At 44.2% G+C, this 25,427-nt stretch overlaps 2 non-coding genes and 2 pseudogenes across 2 annotated transcripts; all 4 read right to left on the reverse strand.

Moving 5' to 3' along the window:
- Positions 1-6,400: 6,400 nt before the first annotated feature.
- Positions 6,401-6,564, reverse strand: LOC141347048 (U1 spliceosomal RNA). The gene has a single exon (XR_012357295.1). It is a non-coding gene; the product is annotated as a U1 spliceosomal RNA (small nuclear RNA).
- A 381-nt stretch (positions 6,565-6,945) lies between these two features.
- LOC141347274 (U2 spliceosomal RNA) lies at positions 6,946-7,116 on the reverse strand (annotated as a pseudogene).
- Positions 7,117-13,501: 6,385 nt separating this feature from the next.
- Positions 13,502-13,663, reverse strand: LOC141347073 (U1 spliceosomal RNA). The gene has a single exon (XR_012357299.1). It is a non-coding gene; the product is annotated as a U1 spliceosomal RNA (small nuclear RNA).
- Positions 13,664-14,028: 365 nt separating this feature from the next.
- On the reverse strand, positions 14,029-14,200 carry LOC141347262 (U2 spliceosomal RNA; annotated as a pseudogene).
- Positions 14,201-25,427: the final 11,227 nt, after the last annotated feature.

Raw genomic sequence — 25,427 nt, forward strand, 5'->3', positions numbered from 1 at the left:
ATGTTTTATTGTCACCATTTTCAAACAATTATTTCACACATACATTTTTCTTTTAATACCCATTTTTAAAAACAAGCATGAATAAATAGAATAAATACATATGGTTTAAAAGGAAAATACACTTTGGATAAAAACAGAATATGCTTTTAAAACCATTGTGTTTGCTTGTTTTAAAAGTCCATATCGTTGTGTGTGTTAAAAGGTGTGAGTGTTAAAAAATAAAATACAGATTTAAAAAAACCACAAGCATCTTATGCAATAAAACACAATAAAAACACCAATTAAAAGTCCTTAAAAGTCATCTCTTGTGCAAAACCGGTGGTGAGTCCTTATCAAGAAAGTCATCACCCCACTCCCCAGAACAGGCCAGTGAGGTGTTATTTCCTGGGCTCAGCGGAGATCCCCTCTCCTCCGGCCCGCTGGCCCGCTGGCCCGCTGGCCCGCTGTTCCCGTAGCCAGAGTGGTGAGGGTGCATCTACGGGCGGCCCGGGTCGGTGACGGCCGGGACCCCTTCCGTGCGACCCCGGCCCCCTCGTCCGAATATCGTCGCCCGGTACCCCTGCAGCATTGATGTTACCTTTAGCTCGCATGCATGGAGGGGCACCGTAACGCGCTTCCCCACCAGCAGATTTCTGGTGGCCCAGATGGCATCCTTGATGACATTAAGGGTGAGCCAGAGCGAGGTAAAGTCCTGTGCTGTCAAATCCTTCAAGCCCTGGCCCACCCCAAGGATGGCGAGCTGGTACCCTATCTGGGCCCCACCTGCTGGTAGGCACGGGAAATACAGGGGGCCGGTCTTGGCCCACAGGGCCCGCGCAGCGCCGCACTCCCAGAGCAGATGCCGCACGGTCTCCGGGGAGTTGCATCCGGACCGTGGGCATGTCGGATTATTGGCCATGCCTCTGGAGTGCATAACCGCCCTGACCGGGAGGATCTTATGAGCCACCATCCACGACAAGTCTTTGTGCCTGTTCTGGAGAGCGGGGTGAGAGGCATTCCTCCAAACTTCTTTGGCCTCAAGTAATGTGAGGCCTGGAACTGGACTCACCGGTTCCCGGTCCTGCACAAGAGAGATAAGATGCTTGTGGTTAGTTAAAATGGTGACATCTTGATTCTCTAAAACAAACTTCTTTAAAAATTTCTTGATAAAACAGTACTCTTTAGGCAAATTAAAAGACACTGGGGTTTTTAAATCGACAGGTAAAATCTTTAATGTTCTTAGATAGTCACTGCATATTGAATATGAAGTGCGATAAAACGACTGCCTAAAAACAGGTGGGGGTCTGGGAGGCCTTTTCCTCCGTTTTCTGTCCTCTTCTTAATTACGTCTCTCTTTAGGCGCTCCCACAGGAAGTAAAACACCGCCCTCTCCAACTTCACCAGGAATTTTCGTGGTGGGCTAAAAACAGAAGAGACAAGTAAAATGAGAGGTAAAATCACAGATTTAAAGATTAAAACCTTACCCTCAAAAGTCAACTGTCGTAGTCCCCAAAACCCTAGTCTTTGCCTAACTTTCCCTAAAATGTCCGTCCAGTTTCCCCGTCCTCCACCCTCTCTGTCGAATTTCACTCCTAAAATTTTAAAATCATTGTTTTTAAAAGCCAAATCAAGTCCACCTGTGTCCACTTCTCCCAACGGCCCGAAGAGCTGGGCCTCGGACTTGTTCCTGTTAAGCTTAGCGCCCGAGGCCCGACCGTACTAGTCAGTCAAGTCCATTGCTCTTCGTATAGATAAAACGTCCGTGGATAAAAGAGTTACGTCGTCCATGTATAAAACACAGGTCGCCGTCAGTCCTCCTGTCCCAGGTAGGTCCAGTCCTTTAATCCATTTGTCCCTTCTCAAGATCTGTGCCAGTGGCTCAATACAAACCACATACAGGAGAGGAGATAAAGGGCACCCCTGTCGGACGCCGCTGTGGATATTCACATTTTTGGATAAATGCCCATTAACTACAATTCTGCTGACCAGATGGCTGTATAGCAGTCCCACCCAGGCTATAAACCTCCCTGGAAACCCCATTTTTTCCAGTACCTTAAAAAGGAACTGGTGCGAGATTCGGTCGAATGCTTTTTCAAAATCTAACTTTAGGACTACTAGCCGAATATTTCTGTCTCTCGCGTAACAGATGGCGTCTCTGATCAGTATCAGGCTGTCCGTGATCTTCCTCCCGGGCACAGCACATGCTTGATCCGGGTGGATAACGTCCTTTAAAACGGTCGACATACGCATTGATAAAATTTTGCTAAAAAGTTTGCAATCAAAGTTTAAAAGCGTAATTGGTCGCCAGTTCCGTAAGTCAGTCTTGTCCCCTTTTTTATGTAAAAGTGAAACTATCCCTATTCTAAAGCTGTCGGGAAGTCTGTCGAGAGTCTCAAATTCTTTAAAAACGGTCAGTAAGTCCTGTGCTAAAATATCCCAAAATGTCAGATAAAACTCTAGAGGAAGTCCATCCACTCCAGGGGACTTTCCTCGTTTAAAACTTTTAAGAGCTATCTGCATTTCTAAAATGGTAAAATCTTGGGATAAAATAGTGCATTGACTGTCAACTTTCCTTTCTAAAAAATTTAAGACCTCTTCTACTGTATTGGCATGTACCTCTTTTTCATTATATGGATTTTGATAAAAAGATTCAGTTTCCTTTAAAATGTCCTGATTAGTGCAAAACTCCCTCCCTTGACTTTTTAAAACAGTAATTGCCCCACCCCGTGAAATGATCTTTTTAAAAAAGTACCTGGTACACTTTTCGCCTTCTTCTATCTCCTTTTCCCTGCTCCTTAAAATAACACTTTTACTTTCTACTTCGGATAAAACTGACATCTCTTCCTTAACTTTTTTAATATCTTCATTAAAATCAAAACCATTGTTTAAAAGATTAAAATACCTCTGTAGTCGTTTTTGCAGCCCCATCATGCGCCGTGTTCGCCTTTTCTTTTTTTCCCTACCTATTTTCTTAAAATACTGTCTCGTCCGTTCCTTCACCATTTCCCACCACTGTGCTCGTGAATCATAAAAGTCTTGGAGGGTCTGCCATTGGCTGAACTGCTCCCTATCTTCTAAAAGGGAGCAGTTCAGCTTCCACAGCCCTCCACCTATAGTCACACCAGTGGGGAGTGAAAGAGTGCACGACAGCATTATGTGATCGGAAAAGAAGAGGGGGGTCAATGTAGCATCAGTTGGCGGGCAGTCTCTCGTAAAAAGGTAGTCGATTCGAGAGGCTTTGGTGCCATCACCACTGAACCAGGTGAAGCCCTCCTCTCTTTGATGCATTTTTTTAAAACGGTCAACTAACCTAAAATCTCGGACTAAACTCTGTAATAAAACCGATGTCTTATCAACCTTAAAATCATCACCTACCCTCTTCCTGTCTGTTTTAGATAAAACACAATTAAAATCCCCTGCTACCACTAGGGGAGCCCTCCCTAGCATGTGGGGTTGCAGGTCTTCTAAAAGCTCATACCTGTCGTTTTTCTCTGTAAAACCATACACGTTTAAAACATTAAAATCCTTACCTAAAAAAAGTCAGATTTGCTAAAATTGCCCGCCCATCCCTCACCACAGTGCTGCCCTTCACCAAGATATTGGGATTGTTTATTAAAATGGCAACACCGTCATTTTTGTTAAAATTGGACCCACTCCAAATGGAAGGCCTTAGGGTCCACATTTCTTCCCATTTCCTGTAAGTTGATAAAAAAGGCAAACCACATTCTTGTAATAAAAACACATCTGACTTTAAAATTTTTAGGTAGGATAAAATGCTCTGTGCTCTTACATTGCTCTTCACACTTCTCACATTAATTGTGGAGATGGTGAGAGCCATGAGCAGTATGGTTAAAAGGGCGGTATAAGACATTTTAAAAGAAACAATACAAAAGACTACAAAAATACAATTAAAATCATATTATGCTTTGTTTCACTTTCCCTTTCTTTTTCCCAGAAGAACTGGGATCAAGAGAGAAAGTGCTCGACCCCTCAGGTGCTACAGAGAGACCCTCTTGTAGCTCCTTTGGTGACGATGTTTTTAGCTTGAAGTGCAAAAAAGACACCTCATTAGGGGACTCTAGGGGCCACATACGTTCTTGATCTTCTGAATCAGAACTATCAAGTTGTTGTGCTGCCCTAGCTTTTTTCTCCTCTGTTTCAAACAGAGGAGATCCCGCAGGTCTCTTTTGCACTTGAGCACTTGGGAGTGAACAATCGTTTTCACTCCCACTACTAGCCTCCGAGACGGTTTTTAGGGAGGAAGCCGTTTCCTCCTCTTCCTCCTCCATTTCGCCTCCATTTTCCTCTTGTTGGGGAGTGGCTTCCTCCCTCTGTTCGTTTGACTCCGCCCCTGTGGCCGCCCCACTTCCTCCTTCCTGTCCAATCCCTGAGGTTGGCGGGAGATTTGAATCTCCCGCCAAAACCTCAGGACCCGCCTCCTCGTTAGTTTGCTGTTCCGGTGGGGCGGCCATTTTGTTGCCTTTCAGTTTGTTGGCAAAACTCTTAGGGCAAACTCTGTAGAGATGGGTTAATTCACCACAGAGGTTGCACTTTCTGCCATTTTGACACTCTTCAAAAGTGTGCCCAATTTCTCTGCACTTCCTGCACACTACTTCCTGACATGCCTCAGCAAGATGTCCAAGTTTGCCACACTTGCGACAAAGCTTGGGCATCCCTTGATAGTGAATGTAGCCTCTGTTCTCACCCAACACAATCATAGAAGGTATGTGACTCAGGCCATGGTAGCTGTTGGGATCTGCCCATTGTTTGATGGGCACTCTCCACGCACAGCTCCAGATGCCATCCTCATCTAAAACCTTGACTGGTTGTCCTCGAACAGAGCAATATCTTGCCAACCACACTGCTATGTCCTCCCCACTCACAGTTTCATTAAACATCCTAACAATCACCACTTTCAGTGAATTGTCAGTCAGTTTTTCCACCGTGAACATGGAGAAATTGGCTTTACATATTTCAAACCGAGACCAGAAAGTGTTCAGCAAAGAAGCAGATGCAAAACTTACATCAAATCCACGATTCTGGGGCAGAGTCATCAAACAATTAATATCAACCGCCTTAAATTCCAGTAGCTGTTGGATGTACTTCCTAGAAAAGTCCAACCTGGACATAGACAGGAGAGTACCATCCTCTTTTTTCTTAAAGTTAAAACGCACGCTGTGGTGCCTCCTCACGCCGGCACGAGCAGCCGACATGTTGGAGGCACCCACAGCTCTAAAAACACAATAAATACAACAATAAATAAGTAAAAAGACCTTACCTTAAAACAAGAAGATTCCCCGAGAGAACGGGTCGTCGCCAGGTAAAAAGCTGCTTGTCCTTTACCTCCTGAAGGATAGGGGCGATGAGTGACAAGCCACACACAGGCCCGAAAGGTCCCGCAAGAGGCGATCGCTGTCACTGCCGTTTGACCAGACACTAGATCTTAGCCAAAAGGCCGAGAAGCGATGCCGTTGTGAGGCGGCGGGGAGGAAGCCGGAAACAGCGGCGGCCACCTCGGCCGCGGGCGGTCGCAGAGCCCTGAAACGTCGGGGGACGGCAGTACCCACCCCCGCCCGCAACGTCACCGAGCCTCGCCCCGATCGGCCGGGCGGTGGCGCTGCAGCGTTGGAGAGTACGGCATCGCTCGTAACTCCCAAACGGTTTGTCGCAGAGCCACGTGCCTCGTGTCATCGGAATCCTTGGCTCGAGCCGGACGAGAGGCAGGCCTCGGATTCGCTCGTCGCACTAACGAAATTTTCGGCTATTTTGGATTTCGTCGAAAACCTACTTTTGCAAACCAGCGCTAGGCATTTGGCCCAGTCCGACCCGGAGCAGTACAGAAAGATTCCCTGGAGTCTGACTGTCAATAATGATCCAAAAAAACCGGAAATTTCCATTCACCCTGGCGAGGGGACCCCAAAACGTTGGAAGGTCGTGTGGCCAAGTTTGCTAAAATGGCTATAACTCCCGCAAGGAATGAGATCGGTTCACCCAAATCGGCACACCTGTGTAGGGGCTCGGTCTGTGGTCAGGTGTAAAGGGGCGCTGCGACTGGCCACTTGGTGGCGCTGTAAGGTCAAAAAAATAGGAAAAGGATACAAAAAGGACAGCCAAACAAACACGCAAACAGCTACAGCTACGCAACGCTTAGTCCAATCCACTTGAAAAGCGAGGTCTGTGAGAAATTTGAACTGAAACGCCCACCAGGGGGCGATCTTTCAAGACCGCGAGTGACTTTGTTTTCACGCACAACACACACACACACACACACCCCCCAGGTGACAGACCTCCTCACTCTGAACAACTCTCTAAACCATTGATCATCCAGGGAAAAAAAGAGACAAAGACCAAACCACAACCAACAAACGAAAAAAGAGATGAAAACTCAGCAAAAACATCTGCCTTTTCAAACCAACAAATCCAGGGGAGAGCGCGAACGCAGTCCCCCACTACCATAAATTATGCAGTCAAGATTCCCACATTTGGGGAATTCGCAGGGGTCAGCACGGCCGGAGTGCAATGGACGAGCCTCGCCCTGGGAGATCCACCTTCTTGATCATGGTGTCTCCCCTGCCAGGTAAGTATGAAGCTTTAGGCCGCCTGTCAGAGGAACCGCTTCCCTGTCTACCATCCTTATCCACGGTGACCCCCATCCCAAGCAGAGGAAGGACGGGTGCCCTGCGTTGACCAAGCCTGCAAACTGCCAAGCGTCTTCATCTTCTCTTGCTTAATGGCGGATCGCAAACAACTTTTAGGTGCGTGGCGCCACCCGCTGCACAGGAGTGTGTAACATCACGTCGTTTGAGCGTTCTTGTACTCTATTTATTAGCCCAGAGTTTTTACCCCACCTCATTATCAGAAGACTCCAAGACCTCAAATGGGCGTGCCGGGTGGGGAGACCTCAAGAAACGGGAAGCACGGCTTTGAACCCGACGTCACCAGCTCTGCTATTAGACACAAAAATGGGAAAAGCGCACCGTTCCTGGAGACACTGCAATACCAGGCCGATGCATGGAGTGGACGGAGCAAGCCCCGGCTCCAGCTGCCTGATCCAAAAATCAATTTAATATGCAGTCCCCGGGTAGGGGATGTATCAGATATTAAACTGATAAGAACAGATTTTTCTTTCGAAAATGTTTTATTGTCACCATTTTCAAACAATTATTTCACACATACATTTTTCTTTTAATACACATTTTAAAAACAAGCATGAATAAATAGAATAAATACACATGGTTTAAAAGGAAATACAATCATTGATAAAAACCAAAACAAAATAATCTTTTAAAACCATTGTGTTAGCTTGTTTTAAAAGTCCATGTCGTTGTGTGTGTTAAAAGGTGTGAGTGTTAAAACATAAAATACAGAATTAAAATGACCACAAGCATCTTATACAACAAAACACAATAAAAACACCAATTAAAAGACCTTAAAAGTCATCTCTTGTGTAAAACCGGGGGTGAGTCCTTATCAAGCATGTCATCACCCCACTCCCCAGAACAGGCTAGTGCGATGTTATTGCCTGGGCTCAGCGGAGATCCCCTCTCCTCCGGCCCGCTGGCCCGCTGTTCCCGTAGCCAGAGTGGTGAGGGTGCATCTACGGGCGGCCAGGGACGGTGGCGGCCGGGACCCTCCCGGTGCGACCCCGGCCGCCTCGTCCGAATATCGTCGCCCGGTACCCCTGCAGCATTGATGTTACCTTTAGCTCGCATGCATGGAGGGGTACCGTAACGCGCTTCCCCACCAGCAGATTTCTGGTGGCCCAGATGGCATCCTTGATGACGTTAAGGGTGAGCCAGAGCGAGGTAAATTCCTGTGCTGTCAAGTCCTTCAAGCCCCGGCCCACCCCAAGGATGGCGAGCTGGTACCCTATCTGGGCCCCACCTGCTGGTAGGCACGGGAAATACAGGGGGCCGGTCTTGGCCCACAGGTCCCGCGCAGCGCCGCACTCCCAGAGCAGATGCCGCACGGTCTCCGGGGAGTTGCATCCGGACCGTGGGCATATCGGATTTCTGGCCATGCCTCTGGAGTGCATAACCGCCCTGACCGGGAGGATCTCATGAGCCACCATCCACGACAAGTCTTTGTGCCTGTTCTGGAGAGCGGGGTGAGCAGCGTTCCTCCAAACTTCTTTGGCCTCACGTAATGTGAGGCCTGGAACTGGACTCACCGGTTCCCGGTCCTGCACAAGAGAGACAAGATGCTTGTGGTTAGTTAAAATGGTGACATCTTGGTTCTCTAAAAGGTATCTCTTTAAAAACTTTTTAATAAAACTGTACTCATAAGGTAAGTTAAAAGACACTGGCCATTTTAAATCTACAGGCAAAATCTTTAGGCTCCTTAGGTAAGACCCCATCCAAAATCGCGTCATTGCGGCTGTTTTATTTTCTTTGGATGGGGTCGTGGCATATTTAAAATGCAGGGCGGTGAAACGGCTGCCTAAAAACAGGTGGGGGTCTGGGAGGCCTTTTCCACCATTTTCTGGTCTCTTCTTCACGGTGTTTCTCTTTAAACGCTCCCACTTGGACCCCCACAGGAAGTAAAACACCACCCTCTCCAGCTCTGCCAGGAAACTTCGAGGGGGACTAAAAACAGAACAGACAAGTAAAATCAGAGGTAAAATCACAGATTTAAAAATTAAAACCTTGCCTTCAAACGTCATCTGTCTTAGTCCCCAAAACCCCAGTTTTTGTCTAACTTTCCCTAACATGTCAGTCCAGTTGTCCCGTCCGCCTCCCTCTTTGTCAAATTTAACCCCTAAAATCTTAAAATTTGAGTCCTTAAAATTCACGTCCAGTCTCCCTGTGTCTACTCCGTCCCACGGCCCGAAGAGCTGGGCCTCGGACTTACTTCTGTTCAGCTTGGCGCCCGAGGCCCGACCGTACCAGTCAGTCAAGTCCATTGCTCTTCGCATAGATAAAACGTCCGTAGCTAAAAGAGTTCATATATAAAACACAGGTCGCTGTCAGTCCACCCGTCCCAGGAACGTCTAGTCCTCTGTTCCATTTATCCCTTCTCAAGATCTGTGCCAGTGGCTCGATGCAGGCCACATACAGAAGAGGAGATAAAGGACATCCCTGACGGACACCGCTGTGGATGTTTACAGCTTTGGAAAGATGCCCATTTACAAGGATTTTGCTGACTATACCCTTGTACAGCAGTCCCACCCAGGCTATAAACCTCTCTGGAAACCCCATCTTTTGCAGTACCTGAAAAAGATACTGGTGCGAGACTCGGTCAAATGCTTTTTCAAAATCTAAATTTAAGACTACTAACCGCATGTTTCTGTCTCTCGCATAACAGATGGCGTCCCTAATCAGCACTAGGCTGTCTGTTATCTTTCGTCCGGGCACAGCACAAGCTTGATCTGGGTGAATCACGTCCTCTAAAACAGTCGACATACGTGTTGCTAAAATCTTGCTAAAAAGTTTACAGTCAAGATTTAAAAGCGTAATGGGTCTCCAGTTCTTCAAGTCAGTCTTGTCTCCTTTTTTATGTAATAAAGTAACTATCCCTACTCTAAAGCTGTCAGGAAGTCTGTCGAGAGTCTCGAGTTCATTAAAAACTGTCAATAGTTCCTGTGCTAAAATGTCCCAGAAGGTCAAATAAAACTCAAGGGGAAGTCCGTCTATGCCGGGGGACTTCCCTTTTTTAAAACCTCTTAAAGCTTTTTGTATTTCTAAAAGTGTAAAATCCTGGGATAAAAGCACATTTGGGAAAAACCTCATTTTCCACCTCTTTTGAACTATATAAAATATTATAAAAATTTTCAGTTTCACCCAAGATCTCATCTGTATTATTTACTTCCCTCCCGATAAAAGACTTTAAAGTAGTGATTGACCCTCCCTGTGTTATAATTTTTTTGAAAAAGTATCTAGTGCATTTCTCCCCTTCTTCTATTTCTCTTTCCTTACATCTTAAAATGACTCCTTTACTCTGAACTTCAGACAAAACTGACATTTCCCTCTTGACTTCTTTAATTTCTTCCGTAAAATCTATACCGTTGCTTAAAAGGTTAAAATATCTCTGCAGTCTTTTCTGCAGCCCCATCATGTGTCTTCTTTCCTTATTCTTTTTTTGTTTGCCTATTTTTTTAAAAAACTGTCCTGTCCTTTGTTTAACCATTTCCCACCAATGTGCTCGTGAATCATAAAAGTCCTGGAGGGTCTGCCATTGGCTGAACTGCTCCCTATACTCTCTAATCACTTCCTCATCCTCTAATAGGGAGCAGTTCAGCTTCCACAGCCCTCCACCTATAGTCACACCCATGGGTAGTGAAATGGTGCAAGACAGCATCAAGTGGTCAGAAAAGAAGAGGGGGGTTAATGTTGCATCGGTTGGCGGGCAGTCCCTTGCAAAAACATAGTCAATTCGAGAGGCTCTGGCACTATCACCACTGAACCAGGTGAAGCCCTCCTCTCCTTGATGCAGTTGTTTAAAACAGTCAACTAACTTAAAATCCTTGACTAAGTTTTGCATTAAAACCGACGTTTTATCAACCCTAAAATCATCTGTTGTCCTCTTCCTGTCTTTCTGAGATAAAACACAATTAAAATCCCCTGCTACCACTAGGGGGACCCTACCTAACATGTGGGGCTGCAGGTCCTCTAAAAGCTTGTATCTCTCATTTTTATCTGTAAAACCATACACATTTAAAACATTAAAATCTTTACCTAAAACAGTCAGATTGGCTAAAATTGCCCGCCCATCCCTCACCATAGTGCTACCCTTCACCAAGATGTTAGAGTTATTGATTAAAATGGCGACCCCATCATTTTTGTTGAAATTGGAGCCGCTCCATATTGAGGGCCCCGTGGTCCACATCTCCTCCCACCTCCTGTAATTATTTAAAAAGGGCAGAGCACACTCTTGCAGTAAAAAGATGTCTGACTTAAAATATTTTAAATGTGATAAAACACTCTGTGCTCTCAAGGGGGACCTCACACTTCTCACATTGATTGTAGAGATAGTGAGGGCCATGAGCAGTATGGTTAAAATACAAGCCTTAAAAGAGGGGGGAAAAAAAGACTGCAGAGGGATATTAAAATCACGTTACCTCTCCTTTTCCCCAGAAAAACTGGGATCAGGAGGCAAAAAGCTTGCTACCTCCGGGTCCACAGAGTGATACTCTTGTGGTTCCTTCGGCGACGATGTTCTCAGCTTGATGTGCAGAAAAGAGACTTCATTTGGAGATTCTGCGGGCCACATACGGTCTAGATCTTCCAATGAGGAACTATCTAGCCGATGCGATACCCTCAGCCTTTTCTCCTCTAAGGGGACTAGAGGAGATCTCGCAGACCTTTTCTGCACTTGAGCATTGGGGAGTGAACAATCCGTTTCACTCCCACTATCCACACCGATCTCTGATACAGTTTTTAGGGAGGAAGCCGTTTCCTCCCCATAATCCTCCATTTTATCTCCACTTCCATTTTGATGGGGAGTGGCTTCCTCCCCCTGTTCACAAACCAAACTTGACTCCGCCCCTGTGGCCGCCCCACTTATTCCTTCTTGTCCAATGCCTGAGGATGGAGGGAAAAGGGAATTTCCCGCCAAAACCTCAGGCTCCGCCTCCTTTTCTTCCTCTGTTTGTACCTTTAGTGGAGCGGCCATCTTGTTACTCTTTAGTTTGTTGGCAAAACTTTTTGGGCAATCTCTGTAGAGATGATCAGTTTCACCACAGAGATTACACCGCCTGCCATTGGTACACTCCTCAAAACTGTGACCAGTTTCTCTACACTTCCCACACACAATTTCTTGGCATGCTTCCCCCAGATGCCCCATTTTCCCGCACTTTCTGCACAATTTGGGCATTCCTTGATAATGAATGTAACCACTGTTCTCTCCCAACACAATCATTGAAGGTATCTGACTTAGACCCTGGAATCCACTTGGATCTTCCCGTTGTTTTATGGGCACTCTCCAAGCGCAATTCCAGATGCCGTCTTCATCTAACACCTTGACTGGTTGACTGCGAACCGTGCAAAATCTACCCAACCATACAGCGATGTCGTCTCCACTGACTGTTTCATTAAACATTCTAACAATCACAGTTTTAAGTGAATTGTCAGAAAGCTTCTCAACAGAGAACATGGAAAACTGGGTCTTACACACACCAAACTTTTGCCAAAAATCTTGCAACAGGGAAGCAGATCTAAAACTTAAATCAAAGCCTTTGTTCAGGGGCAGAGTCATTAAACAGTTCAATTCAGTCGGCTTAAAATGAAGGGTTTTCTGGATTAGCTTCCTGGAGAAGTCAAGACGTGACATCCCCAGGAGCTTACCATCCACCTCTTTAAAAAGGAAACGCACGCTGTGGTGCCTCCGCACGCCGGCACGAGCAGCCGACATGGTGGAGGCACCAGCAGCACTTAAAAACTATAAAACAATAAATAAATAACTTACCTTAAAACCAATGGAATCCTCGAATACCGAATCGTCCGATAAAAAAAGGCCACCGCCAATGTACCTCTTGAAAGTTTGGGACAAAAGTCACTATATGACCAAAGCCAGGAAACCTACAAGAGGCGATCGCAACTCAACCGTGTGACCAGACACTTGATCTTAGCCAAAAGGCCGAGAAGCGATGCCGTTGTGAGGCGGCGGGGAGGAAGCCGGAAACAGCGGCGGCCACCTCGGCCGCGGGCGGTCGCAGAGCCCTGAAACGTCGGGGGACGGCAGTACCCACCCCCGCCCGCAACGTCACCGAGCCTCGCCCCGATCGGCCGGGCGGTGGCGCTGCAGCGTTGGAGAGTACGGCATCGCTCGTAACTCCCAAACGGTTTGTCGCAGAGCCACGTGCCTCGTGTCATCGGAATCCTTGGCTCGAGCCGGACGAGAGGCAGGCCTCGGATTCGCTCGTCGGCTATTTTGGATTTTGTCGAAAACCTACTTTTGCAAACCAGCGCTAGGCGTTTGGCCCAGTCCGACCCGGAGCAGTGCAGAAAGATTCCCTGGAGTCTGACTGTCAATAATGATCCAAAAAAAACAGAAATTTCCATTCACCCTGGCGAGGGGACCCCAAAACGTTGGAAGGTCGTGTGGCCGAGTTTGCTAAAATGGCTATAACTCCCGCAAGGAATGAGATCGGTTCACCCAAATCGGCACACCTGTGCAGGGGCTCGGTCTGTGGTCAGGTGTAAAGGGGCGCTGCGACTGGCCACTTGGTGGTGCTGTAAGGGCAAAAAAATAGGAAAAGGATACAAAAAGGACAGCCAAACAAACACGCAAACAGCTACGCAACGCTTAGTCCAATCCACTTGAAAAGCGAGGTCTGTGAGAAATTTGAACTGAAACGCCCACCAGGGGGCGATCTTTCAAGACCGCGAGTGACTTTGTTTTCACGCACAACACACACACACACACACACACACACACCCCAGGTGACAGACCTCCTCACTCTGAACAACTCTCTAAACCATTGATCATCCAGGGAAAAAAAGAGACAAAGACCAAACCACAACCAACAAACGAAAAAAGAGACGAAAACCCAACAAAAACATCTGCCTTTTCAAACCAACAAATCCAGGGGAGAGCGCGAAAGCAGTCCCCCACTACCATAAATTATGCAGTCGAGATTCCCACATTTGGGGAATTCGCAGAGGTCAGCACGGCCAGAGCGATTGAAGAGCCTCGCCCTGGGTGAACCACCTTCTTGATCATGGTGTCTCCCCTGCCAGGTAAGTATGAAGCTTTAGGCCGCCTGTCAGAGGAACCGCTTCCCTGTCTACCATCCTTATCCACGGTGACCCCCATCCCAAGCAGAGGAAGGGCGGGTGCCCTGCGTTGACCAAGCGTCTTCATCTTCTCTTGCTTAATGGCGGATTGCAAACAACTTTTAGGTGCGTGGCGCCACCCGCTGCACAGGAGTGTGTAACATCACGTCGTTGGAGCGTTCTTGTACTCTATTTATTAGCCCAGAGTTTTTACCCCACCTCATTATCAGAAGACTCCAAGACCTCAGATGGACGTGCCGGGTGGGGAGACCTCAAGAAACGGGAAGCACGGCTTTGAACCCAATGTCACCAGCTCTGCTATTAGACACAAAAATGGGAAAAGCGCACCGTTCCTGGAGACACTGCAATACCAGGCCGATGCATGGAGTGGACGGAGCAAGCCCTGGCTCCAGCTCCCTGATCCAAAAATCAATTTAATATGCAGTCCCCGGGTAGGGGACGTATCAGATATTAAACTGATAAGAACAGATTTTTTCTTTCGAAAATGTTTTATTGTCACCATTTTCAAACAATTATTTCACACATACATTTTTCTTTTAATACACATTTTAAAAACAAGCATGAATAAATAGAATAAATACACATGGTTTAAAAGGAAATACAATCTTGATAAAAACCAAAACAAAATAATCTTTTAAAACCATTGTGTTTGCTTGTTTTAAAAGTCCATGTCGTTGTGTGTGTTAAATAAAATAAAATAAAATACAGATTTAAAATGACCACAAGCATCTTATGCAACAAAACACAATAAAAACACCAATTAAAAGTCCTTAAAAGTCATCTCTTGTGTAAAACCGGGGGTGAGTCCTTATCAAGCATTGTCATCACCCCACTCCCCAGAACAGGCCAGTGCGATGTTATATGCGATTTTAGCATGACTAGCAAGTCGCTAGCATGATTTTAGTATTATTTTAGCATGACTAGCATGACAAGCAAGTCGCTAGCATGATTTTAGCATTATTTTAGCATGACTAGCAAGTCGTTAGCATGATATTAGCATGACTAGCAAGTCGCTAGCATGATTTTAGCAAGACTAGCAAGTCGCTAGCATTATTTAAGCAAGACTAGCAAGTCGCTAACATGATTTTTAGCATGACTAGCAAGTCGCTAGCATGATTCTAGCATGACTAGCAAGTCGCTAGCATGATTTTAGCATTACTAGCAAGTCGCTAGCATGATTTTAGCACGACTAGCAAGTCGCTAGCATGATTTTAGCATTATTTTAGCATGACTAGCAAGTCGCTAGCATGATTTTTAACATGACTAGCAAGTCGCTAGCATTATTTTAACATGACTAGCAAGTCGCTAGCATGATTTTAGCACAACTAGCAAGTCGCTAGTATGATTTTAGCATTACTAGCAAGTCGCTAACATGATTTTAGCATGACTAGTAAGATAGATAGATAGATAGATAGATAGATAAGGTTTGAAGATAGATAGATAGATAAGGTTTGAAGATAGATAGATAGATAGATAGATAGATAGATAGATAGATAGATAGATAGATAGATAGATAGATAGATAGATAGATAGATAGATAGATAGATAGATAAATAGATAGATAAATAGATAGCTTAAAGCTTAATTGAGTATCAATGGCTTCTAGCAGTTTACATTAAACATAGTTCAAACAGACATGGACTTTTGGTCAATGAAAGTCTATGGGACCTTTTTATGATTTTTAATATTAATTTTTAAGAAAACCATAACTTAAACCAGTCTGAAAAGATATAGCAATCTAAGTCTGAACAGTATGAAGATCTGACCCGAGTTTGGAGTATGTAGCTTGAACGGTCTAGGAGGAGTTAGTGTCTAAATATTATTATAGTTTAAATAGGATTTCAGTAAGTTGGCTTTCCCAAGCCAACTTAATTATGCCTAATAGCTTGAGCTAATGGTTCTATAGCTAAAACAAAGAGTAAAGAAGATAAATCACATCCCTGTCTCACTCCTGAATGGATGATGACTCTGACATCCAGTATATTATAAATTGATCCATCTAAGAATTGATTCCCCAAAAGCCACACTCTAATCAGCTAATTAACTCAAAACACCTGCACAGGCCATTAAATGGTCTCTCAGTCTAGTTCTGTAGGCTACACAATCATGGGGAAGACTGCTGATTTGACAGTTGTCCAAAAGACGACCATTGACACCTTGCACAAGGAGGGCAAGACACAAAAGGTCATTGCAAAAGAGGCTGGCTGTTCGCAGAGCTCTGTGTCCAAGCACATTAATAGAGAGGCAAAGGGAAGGAAAAGATGTGGTAAAAAAAGTGTACAAGCAATAGGGATAACCGCACCCTGGAGAGAATTGTGAAACAAAACCCATTCAAAAATGTGGGGGAGATTCACAAAGAGTGGACTGCAGCTGGAATCAGTGCTTCAAGAACCACTAGACGTATGCAAGACATGGGTTTCAGCTGTCGCATTCCTTGTGTCAAGCCACTCTTGAACAACAGACAGCATCAGAAGCGTCTAAAGACAAAAAGTGCTGCTGAGTGGTACAAAGTTATGTTCTCTGATGAAAGTATGCATTTCCTTTGGAAATCAGGGTCCCATAGTCTGGAGGAAGAGAGGAGAGGTACAGAATCCATGTTGCTTGTGGTCCAGTATAAAGTTTCCACAGTCAGTGATGGTTTGGGGTGTCATGTCATCTGCTGGTGTTGGTCCACTGTGTTTTCTGAGGTCCAAGTGTAACCACCCTTACCCTCAGCGCAATAACCACCACACAATATGTAGCATATATGGTAGAAGGTAAGTATGGAGGAGAAGACCAGTACTCTAGGTTCTTAAGGAGCCATATAAGAGAGATAAATGAACAGACAGACAAGGTAAGTATAAATAATGATAGAAATGTTTATGTAACCAAATAAATGTTTAAACTGGTTAACTTGCTGTTTGGTTTCAGAAACCAGTCATATGTAACACAAAAACCCCCCAAAAAATAAATAAACAAATATTCACTGGTTCACAATGGAAATAAGAAAAATAAAATGAAACAAACAAAACTGGTTCTGTTCTTGAGTCTCTTCGTCTCACAAAGTTTCACTTTCCTTCTCTATTTTTTCCTAAAGTTGTATTTTTTTCTAAATTTCCTTTTAGATTACTACTTTCTAATGTTTCTTTTAAAGGTTTAATCTTTTCCTCACCATGTGTTTAGTTTAACACATATAACAATTTCTAAATTAAACACTCTTTAAATTACCCTTTCTTTTATGTTTGAATGGATTATTCAAATCAACAGCTCAGTTCACATAAACTCTTTTTTTTGTTTTAACAAAACTAACCAAATTTAACCCAGCTTCTTTATAAGTAGGTTACAAATCAAACAACAGAAAAAATAACCAGTAATAAAATGTAAAAACTTCTCAGTTCAAATGTGTGCGTCCGTTTCCATGAAACGGTCTATGAATTGGCATTGACTGACGAACATCCGTGTCCTGTGTGGTACGTGCGATTATGAAAAGCAACAGTTCAGGCCTACCGTCCTGACGAACAAACAACGAGCAGCAACACAAATGCTGAGGGAAAGTTCACGTCAAATCACCGGTTCCAGCGCATTTATTTTCCTCCGTCCGGGGAAAAACTCGAGCAACGAATCCTTCACGTTTCTTTCGGGGGTTTTAGAAGTGTCCAAGACTCGGTGGGTGGCTCGCCATATTGATCCGAATGATGATGAACTCCATGTCATCGCCGGTTTTGCATCACAAATGCTGAAATCATGTTCAATTGCAACACAACACTCAAGTTGAAATAAAATAAACAGCTTACTAAACTTTGTGTCTAGTTTAACTCCAAAGTTTGTCTTGTTTTAACTCAAATCATCCCCGCCGATCTGTCCGTGCTCGCTCATCTCCTTCAGTTCTCCCTTTTTTTTTCCCGTTCCTCACGCTGCTCAGGTTGCCTTCCCCTGATTGGCCGGCACGTTCCTCATGCTTTTCTTAAAGGCAACACTCCCTATTTCACGTGCATTGTTACAATCAGAGGAAAATGAACAAATAACAGTAAAATAAAGTACACATAATATTACCCCCATGATAACAAGGGGGGGGGGGGGAATATACATAAAATTGAGCAACAAAGGTTCAATATTAACATTTTAATATATGAATAACAAAGAACTTAATTCTAATAAACTTTTGTAAATTTAGTAACCCCCTTTTAAATTACTATTTATTATCTATAGTTGTTTTTTTCTCTTAGGGGTTACACCCTCCCCTGTTAACTCTATGCACGTCCCTGTGCATGCAACTAACAGGTTGTGCAACTACAGGTTCAAATGAGTTAGTAAAACTGCTTTCCATAATAGAGTCAGTCACAGCTGTACTAAGGCTCTGGAAAAGAGACTGTACTACCGAAACCAAAGGATTACCCAATTCAGGGTAAGTGAAAATGCGTGGTTTCTGCCTGACTCTATTAGACTTCCTCAAGATATTTCCATCACTTTCTTTTTTCTCTTTAGCAGTTTCATGCTCACAGACTATTTCTGTGTCCCCTGCAGGTATCATCTGATCAACCTGTTTGTCAGGAGTGTCTGCAGGTAAATTTTCATTAACCTCAGGTTCTTCCACCATTGGATCATCTTCAGGTACGAGATCAAAAGTAGGTGTACTGTGTATTCTAGAATCCTCTGACTCAGGCAAACATCCAACAGGACTGTCTGCTGGGACAGGCAAGTCATCAATTGGAATGTGTTCAACAGTGTCCTGAATGTCTAGAATCAAGGGAACCTCCTTCTGTGACATTGTACCAGATTCATAGACCTCTGTGAATCTGGTGGTCGGCTTAACTGGAAGATTTCGGCACATCAATTCTAAGCAGCTATCATCATCATCATCAAAGTCAACATCTGGCTGCTCTTGTGCTTCCCTACTTGGATTTCTACGGGTTGGAGGACGTTTCCTGGTCCTAGACAAATCAACAACCTCTTCAGGTAACTGCAACAAATCACAAGGCAATAAAAGGTCTCGGTGAATAGTTCTTAAAGGACCTTCTTTATCTTCCGGCCTAACAGTGTACACCGGAAGGTCTCCCGCCCTTTTCACAACAACATATACAAGTGATTCCCACTTGTCTGCCAATTTGTGTTTACCTCTTAGACGTACGTTTTTGACCAGGACCCTGTCTCCAATGTCCAGAGTAGATTCAATAACATGCTTATCAAAGCGAGCTTTGTTCCTTTCCCCAACTTTAGCAGCATTTTTCATAGCTAAATCGTAAGTTCTTTGCAACCTGGACTTCAGATTGCGCACATATTGCGAATGTGTTTTGAACTCCTCTCTGTTCTGCAGAACATCAAAAGCTAGATCTATAAGTAACCGCGGCTGCCTTCCAAACATTAATTCATATGGGCTAAACCCAGTAGAATCATGTTTGGTGCAGTTATACGCGTGAACAAGAGGTTTTACAAAACTACTCCAATGTACTTTATCACCCTCTTTTAAAGTACCGAGCATACTTAAGAGTGTACGGTTAAATCGTTCAACTGGATTCCCCCTGGGGTGGTAAGGGGTTGTCCTTATCTTACGAATTCCCATCAATTCACAAAGCTCCTTGATAGTCTTTGACTCAAAGTCAGCCCCCTGATCGCTGTGCAATTTTTCGGGAATCCCATAATGGACTATGAAATTCTCCCAAAGAGCTTTAGCAACAGTACTCGACCTCTGGTTAGAAGTAGGAACTGCGACCGCATACTTGGTGAAGAAGTCGGTAATGACTAAAACATCTTTGGTATTTCTGGAATCAGGTTCTATGGACAAAAAGTCCATGCACACCAACTCAAGGGGCCGAGTCACTTGGATATTAATTAACGGAGCAGCATGCTCAGGTAAGGACTTATGACACACACATCTAGGGCATGTTCGGACCTTCTTCTCTACATCTACAATCATTTTAGGCCAATAAAACCTTGATCTTGCAAGATCAAGTGTTCGATCCATGCCCAGATGTCCCATCTCATCATGTAGACATGTCAGAACCATACTACGCAAAGATTCAGGAAGGACCAATTGATACTGGATGTGGTCTCCCTCCTGTCTTTTCCGATAAAGGATTCCGTCCCGCAACTCCAATCTTTTCAACTCTCTCAATAACAGAGGAAGTGTAGGAAGTTCTCTTCTTAGAGAGGGAGAAACTGTCTCCCCTGTTTCTAACTGCCTAACAACTTCGTGTATGACAGGATCTGCTCTTTGTTTTTCTTTCAGGTCTTTCTCACCAAAAACTGAAATTACAGGCAGACCATCACAATTCTCACTCTGATTGAAACTACCTGGAATCGCATCAACATGTATGGCAAGTGATTCAACCAGAGCAAAAGGATCATCCCCACCAACTGAACCCTGATGCACTGCATGCTTATCACATATGGCCTGTATGACCTCAGCAGAATCAGTCTGAATGTCCTCCCCAAATAAATGATTCAATGTGAACTGACGGATTCTTTCTTGTTCTTTCTGAGAGGTGACATCATTACTCAATCCAGCATGAGGACGTCTAGACAACCCGTCAGCATCCATATTCTGTTTACCAGCCCTATATTGCAGTTTAAAAGAAAACGTTGAAAGAGCTGAGAGCCATCTATAGCTCGTGGAATCCAACTTTGCCGAGGTTAGTGCGTAGGTCAATGGATTACTGTCGGTAACCACTGTGAACTGGTTACCATACAGATAATCATAAAATTTTTCTGTGACGGCCCATTTTAGGGCCAGAAACTCTAGTTTGTGGGCCAGATAACGGGCCTCGCTCCGAGAAAGACCACGACTAGCATAAGCAATTACTTTTATCTGCCCCTCCTGCTCCTGGTACAAAGCCGCTCCCAAACCCACCGTGCTTGCATCAGTGTGCAAAACATATGGCAGCTTGGGGTTTGCAAAGCCAAGCACTGGAGCAGAAGTAAGTGCTTCAATTATCGCTTCAAATGCTTGCTGACAACTTGCAGACCAGCGGCTCCCAAAAAGGTCCTTGGGATCACGGTAGTCTTTTCTTTCCTTGACTTTAAAGCCCTTTCGAAGTGGCGGATATCCTGATGTCAAATCATTTAAAGGCTTTACTATGAAGGCATAATCCCGGATAAACCTCCGGTAGTATCCTGAGAACCCTAAGAATGATCGCAACTCTTTTAGGTTTTTCGGGACTGGCCATGTCTTCAGTACCGCAACTTTTTCAGGGTCTGTCTCCACACCACTGCTAGACACAATGTGCCCAAGATACTTTACAGAGGTTTGGAAAAATGTACATTTTTCCGGAGAAAGCTTCAAGCCATACTCCCTCAACCGATCCAACACTCTCAACAATCTGCGCTCGTGCTCCTCCAAAGTGTCAGAAAACACTATTAAATCGTCAAGAAAAACAACAACCTCTTTCAAATGGATGTCGTTCATGCACCTCTCCATAAGTCTTTGGAAGGTACTGGGAGCATTTGTGACCCCTTGAGGCATTCGATTGAACTCCCAGAAACCTAACGGGCAGACAAAAGCGGTCTTGTGTTTATCGGACTCTTCAACCTCAATTTGGTAATAGCCAGATTTGAGATCTAAGACAGAAAACCAGCGAGAACCAGTAAGGGCAGAAAAAGTCTCCTCTAGATTCGGCAACGCGTAAGCATCTTTGATTGTTTGCAGGTTAAGTTTGCGGTAGTCCACACAGAGTCGAACGTCCCCATTCCTCTTCCGCACCACTACTATTGGTGAAGAAAAAGAGGACTCCGACTCCCGGATGACACCAGCATCCAATAACTCCTGCAGATGCTTTCGAACTGCATCAAAATCTTGTGGGTGTATTGGTCGAGCTCTCTGTTTAAACGGGGTTTCGTCATAAAGCCTTATACGATGTTTCACCTTATCTGTTCTACCAAAATCAATATCATCAAGGGCAAAGACCTCTGACATTGCACAGAGTTTTTGTGAAATTCTTTCCTTCCACTCACCAGATATCGGTGAGTCACCAAAATCAAAAGAAAGAGGCTGGACCGATTCGACCTGATTGCTAGACCCAGTCACAGCTTCCTTAGTAATCACACTCTGCAGAGAATGCACTTCTGCAATAACGCTCTTTGCAGGAACTAAAATGTCATGCTCTGTTTCATTTTTTAGAATCACAGGGATTTTCTGTAATGATCCCTGGGGAAGTGTAACAAGACAAGAAGTACACAAAAGACCTCCAGGCAAAGATGATGTAGAAGGAGTCTCCATAAGGACCCATTTATCAGAGGACGGTTCTTGTGACATGATTGTACCTTCAAGAACGAGAGTTTGTCCTGCAAGAACAACTTCAGGTTTTTTACCTAGAAGTCGCACAGAACCAATTTTGCTATTGGCTTTTTGCCTGAATCTGCGTGAAAGAACATTTATAACTGCCTTGTATCCATATGGTAAAGTCTGAGGAGGCTGTGCGACTTCTGAATCAAATTGGCTTTCATAGACTAAGTCAAGGGTATTTGTGCCTATAAGAACCGGAGACTGAACATTACTGCTGGTATTTGCAGTGACTAAAGCAAGGGTGGTAATCTTAGTCTCTGTTCCAAATAAATCCTTTGGGAACTCTACTTCAATTTCAATGTACCCAAGGTAGGGGACGAACTGACCGTTTGCTGCTTCTACCTCAAGGTGTCCAAGTGGGTTTATCTCCAAATGGGACAGATTCTGCTTGTAGTAAGTCTGCGAAACAGTGGTTACTTGTGAACCTGTATCTAAAAGACAACTGCATTGTTGCCCTGCTATACTGACTTCAGCAGTGCATTTTGCTCCTACCAATCCCTTAGGCAAAACAAAAGGTTTGCTTCTAATGTTAACATGCTGATTGCAACATCTGCCCTCATACTTTTTGGGACCCCTGTTACCTTTCTCAGCCCCCATTTGTCCCACAATAGGAGCTGATTTTATTTTAAAGAAGCAGGACAGGATGATCTCATTTGAATTTCCCAAGCTGACTGCCTCTCTCTAAGGAGCTTTCTTTTAGATGCTACCAAGGCAGGATTTGCAACATTACTGCATAAAGCAGCGATGTGGCCATCCTCCCCACACTGATAGCAATACCAGGGTTTTGGTCTACCCGTTCGACCTTGAGAAACACCTTGGGGGAAATCATCAAGGCTTGTTTGCACATACTGTGATTTACTCAGTTTTGCAGTAGACTTTACTTTGTCTGGCTTTGCTGTTTTAGCAGCAGCAAACTGACTTTGCAACTCTGCCAGCTGTCTCTGCAAGTTGCAAGTCAGACTTTCATGAGAACCCCTAGTCTGTTCTTTAGATTTCTTTAAGCTTCCCACTTGGTTTTGAAGCTCTGTGATTTGCTTTTTCAAGTCAGAAACAACAGCATTCATTGTCTTGGCTTCATCTGTGGAAGCACACATAGAGTAAGAGGAACTGCGCTGCTTGGAAGAGCCAAGATGCCTTCTCATACGGAGCTCTTTTGTACTTTGTTTGTCTTCTGCTGTTCGCAACAGCAGCAAAAGTTCTGCAAAAGGAGGGGGGTCAGTTTTCCTTTGTTCCAGCTGCAACTCTGAGATGATGGCATTGTCCCAACATCCCCTACAAAACTGTCTCAACAAGTTTCGATCAGATTCACTAGGGGACAGGCCTCTTTTTTTTATTGCCAGCATTAATTTTACCTGCAACCGCTGCAAGTACTGGGACGGTTTCTCCCCTGCATCCTGCAGCGTATTCAAGAACCTGGCAAACAGCTCGTCGCCATCTTCAACCGTTCCAAAAGCAGAGTCTAATAGGTCAAGGTAAGCTCTGGGTGCCGCGTGTGGGCCCAGTGTTCTGACAATATCTGCAGCCGGGGGCAGAAGGCTGTCCAGGATTTTTCTGGATCGGGTTAAGTCAGAAAAGGAAGGATCTTGTAACATCAATTCAACGCTAGTAAGCCACATATCATAATCCACCTCATTACCTGGGCGAGGTGATTTTCCAGAAAAGGACCTCAGCTTAAAGGGAGCATGCAAATTTGAAGCAACATCTCCACTTTTCACAATGTGCTCCACTACAACACGTTGCACCTCTGGGGGATTCAAATTAGGTATGGACATTCTTGGCAATCCAACAAATGCAGCATCCCTGGGAGGGTCAGTTAGAGGCAATGCATTCCCCTGAATGTCACTAACTTGAGGAAAATCTGCCTGTATCACAGGTACTGCATCTGCCGATATGCGTTCTTCAGCAGTTCGCGTTGTTTCAGCTTTATTTTGTGTGACAGGCTCCCTACACTTTGTGAGCTCCTTATTCAAAAGGTCAGCAAAAGATTGACCACTGAGTTTGGCAATGCGTTGTAGTTCCTCTAGATAACCCTTGGTGGCGCTGCTAGCAACTGTTGGAACGTACACACTGGACAAAGCCTTCACCTCATATTTGAGATCGGCCTCTTGTGGGCTTGCAAAAGTGAATGGTAAATGAGGCTCTAAGCTCTTCACTGCACTTTCACTTTCGTACTCAATTATCACATTTTTGTGATATGGGGACTCAGGCTTGTCAATACGAACAATTCTACCAATACAGCCATATCTACTGAGATGCTCAGTCAGATAATCATCTCTCTCTGTATTTGTAACTCCGCTTACAATAAGCGAATTTAGAACCTTCACATTCTCTTCTTCAATAATTTCCATCTTTTATCACAAAATGTCTCTTTAAATCTGTCAAACCTCTTATTACCTGTCTGTCTCTTAACAGGGTATCTCTCTCTAATTATTGACTCCTGGCTGGCTCGCCACAACTGTAACCACCCTTACCCTCAGCGCAATAACCACCACACAATATGTAGCATATATGGTAGAAGGTAAGTATGGAGGAGAAGACCAGTACTCTAGGTTCTTAAGGAGCCATATAAGAGAGATAAATGAACAGACAGACAAGGTAAGTATAAATAATGATAGAAATGTTTATGTAACCAAATAAATGTTTAAACTGGTTAACTTGCTGTTTGGTTTCAGAAACCAGTCATATGTAACACAAAAAACCCCCAAAAAATAAATAAACAAATATTCACTGGTTCACAATGGAAATAAGAAAAATAAAATGAAACAAACAAAACTGGTTCTGTTCTTGAGTCTCTTCGTCTCACAAAGTTTCACTTTCCTTCTCTATTTTTTCCTAAAGTTGTATTTTTTTCTAAATTTCCTTTTAGATTACTACTTTCTAATGTTTCTTTTAAAGGTTTAATCTTTTCCTCACCATGTGTTTAGTTTAACACATATAACAATTTCTAAATTAAACACTCTTTAAATTACCCTTTCTTTTATGTTTGAATGGATTATTCAAATCAACAGCTCAGTTCACATAAACTCTTTTTTTTTTAACAAAACTAACCAAATTTAACCCAGCTTCTTTATAAGTAGGTTACAAATCAAACAACAGAAAAAATAACCAGTAATAAAATGTAAAAACTTCTCAGTTCAAATGTGTGCGTCCGTTTCCATGAAACGGTCTATGAATTGGCATTGACTGACGAACATCCGTGTCCTGTGTGGTACGTGCGATTATGAAAAGCAACAGTTCAGGCCTACCGTCCTGACGAACAAACAACGAGCAGCAACACAAATGCTGAGGGAAAGTTCACGTCAAATCACCGGTTCCAGCGCATTTATTTTCCTCCGTCCGGGGAAAAACTCGAGCAACGAATCCTTCACGTTTCTTTCGGGGGTTTTAGAAGTGTCCAAGACTCGGTGGGTGGCTCGCCATATTGATCCGAATGATGATGAACTCCATGTCATCGCCGG

The sequence above is a fragment of the Garra rufa genome, chromosome 1, assembly GCF_049309525.1.
Source record: "Garra rufa chromosome 1, GarRuf1.0, whole genome shotgun sequence".
NCBI classification, from domain to species: domain Eukaryota; kingdom Metazoa; phylum Chordata; class Actinopteri; order Cypriniformes; family Cyprinidae; genus Garra; species Garra rufa.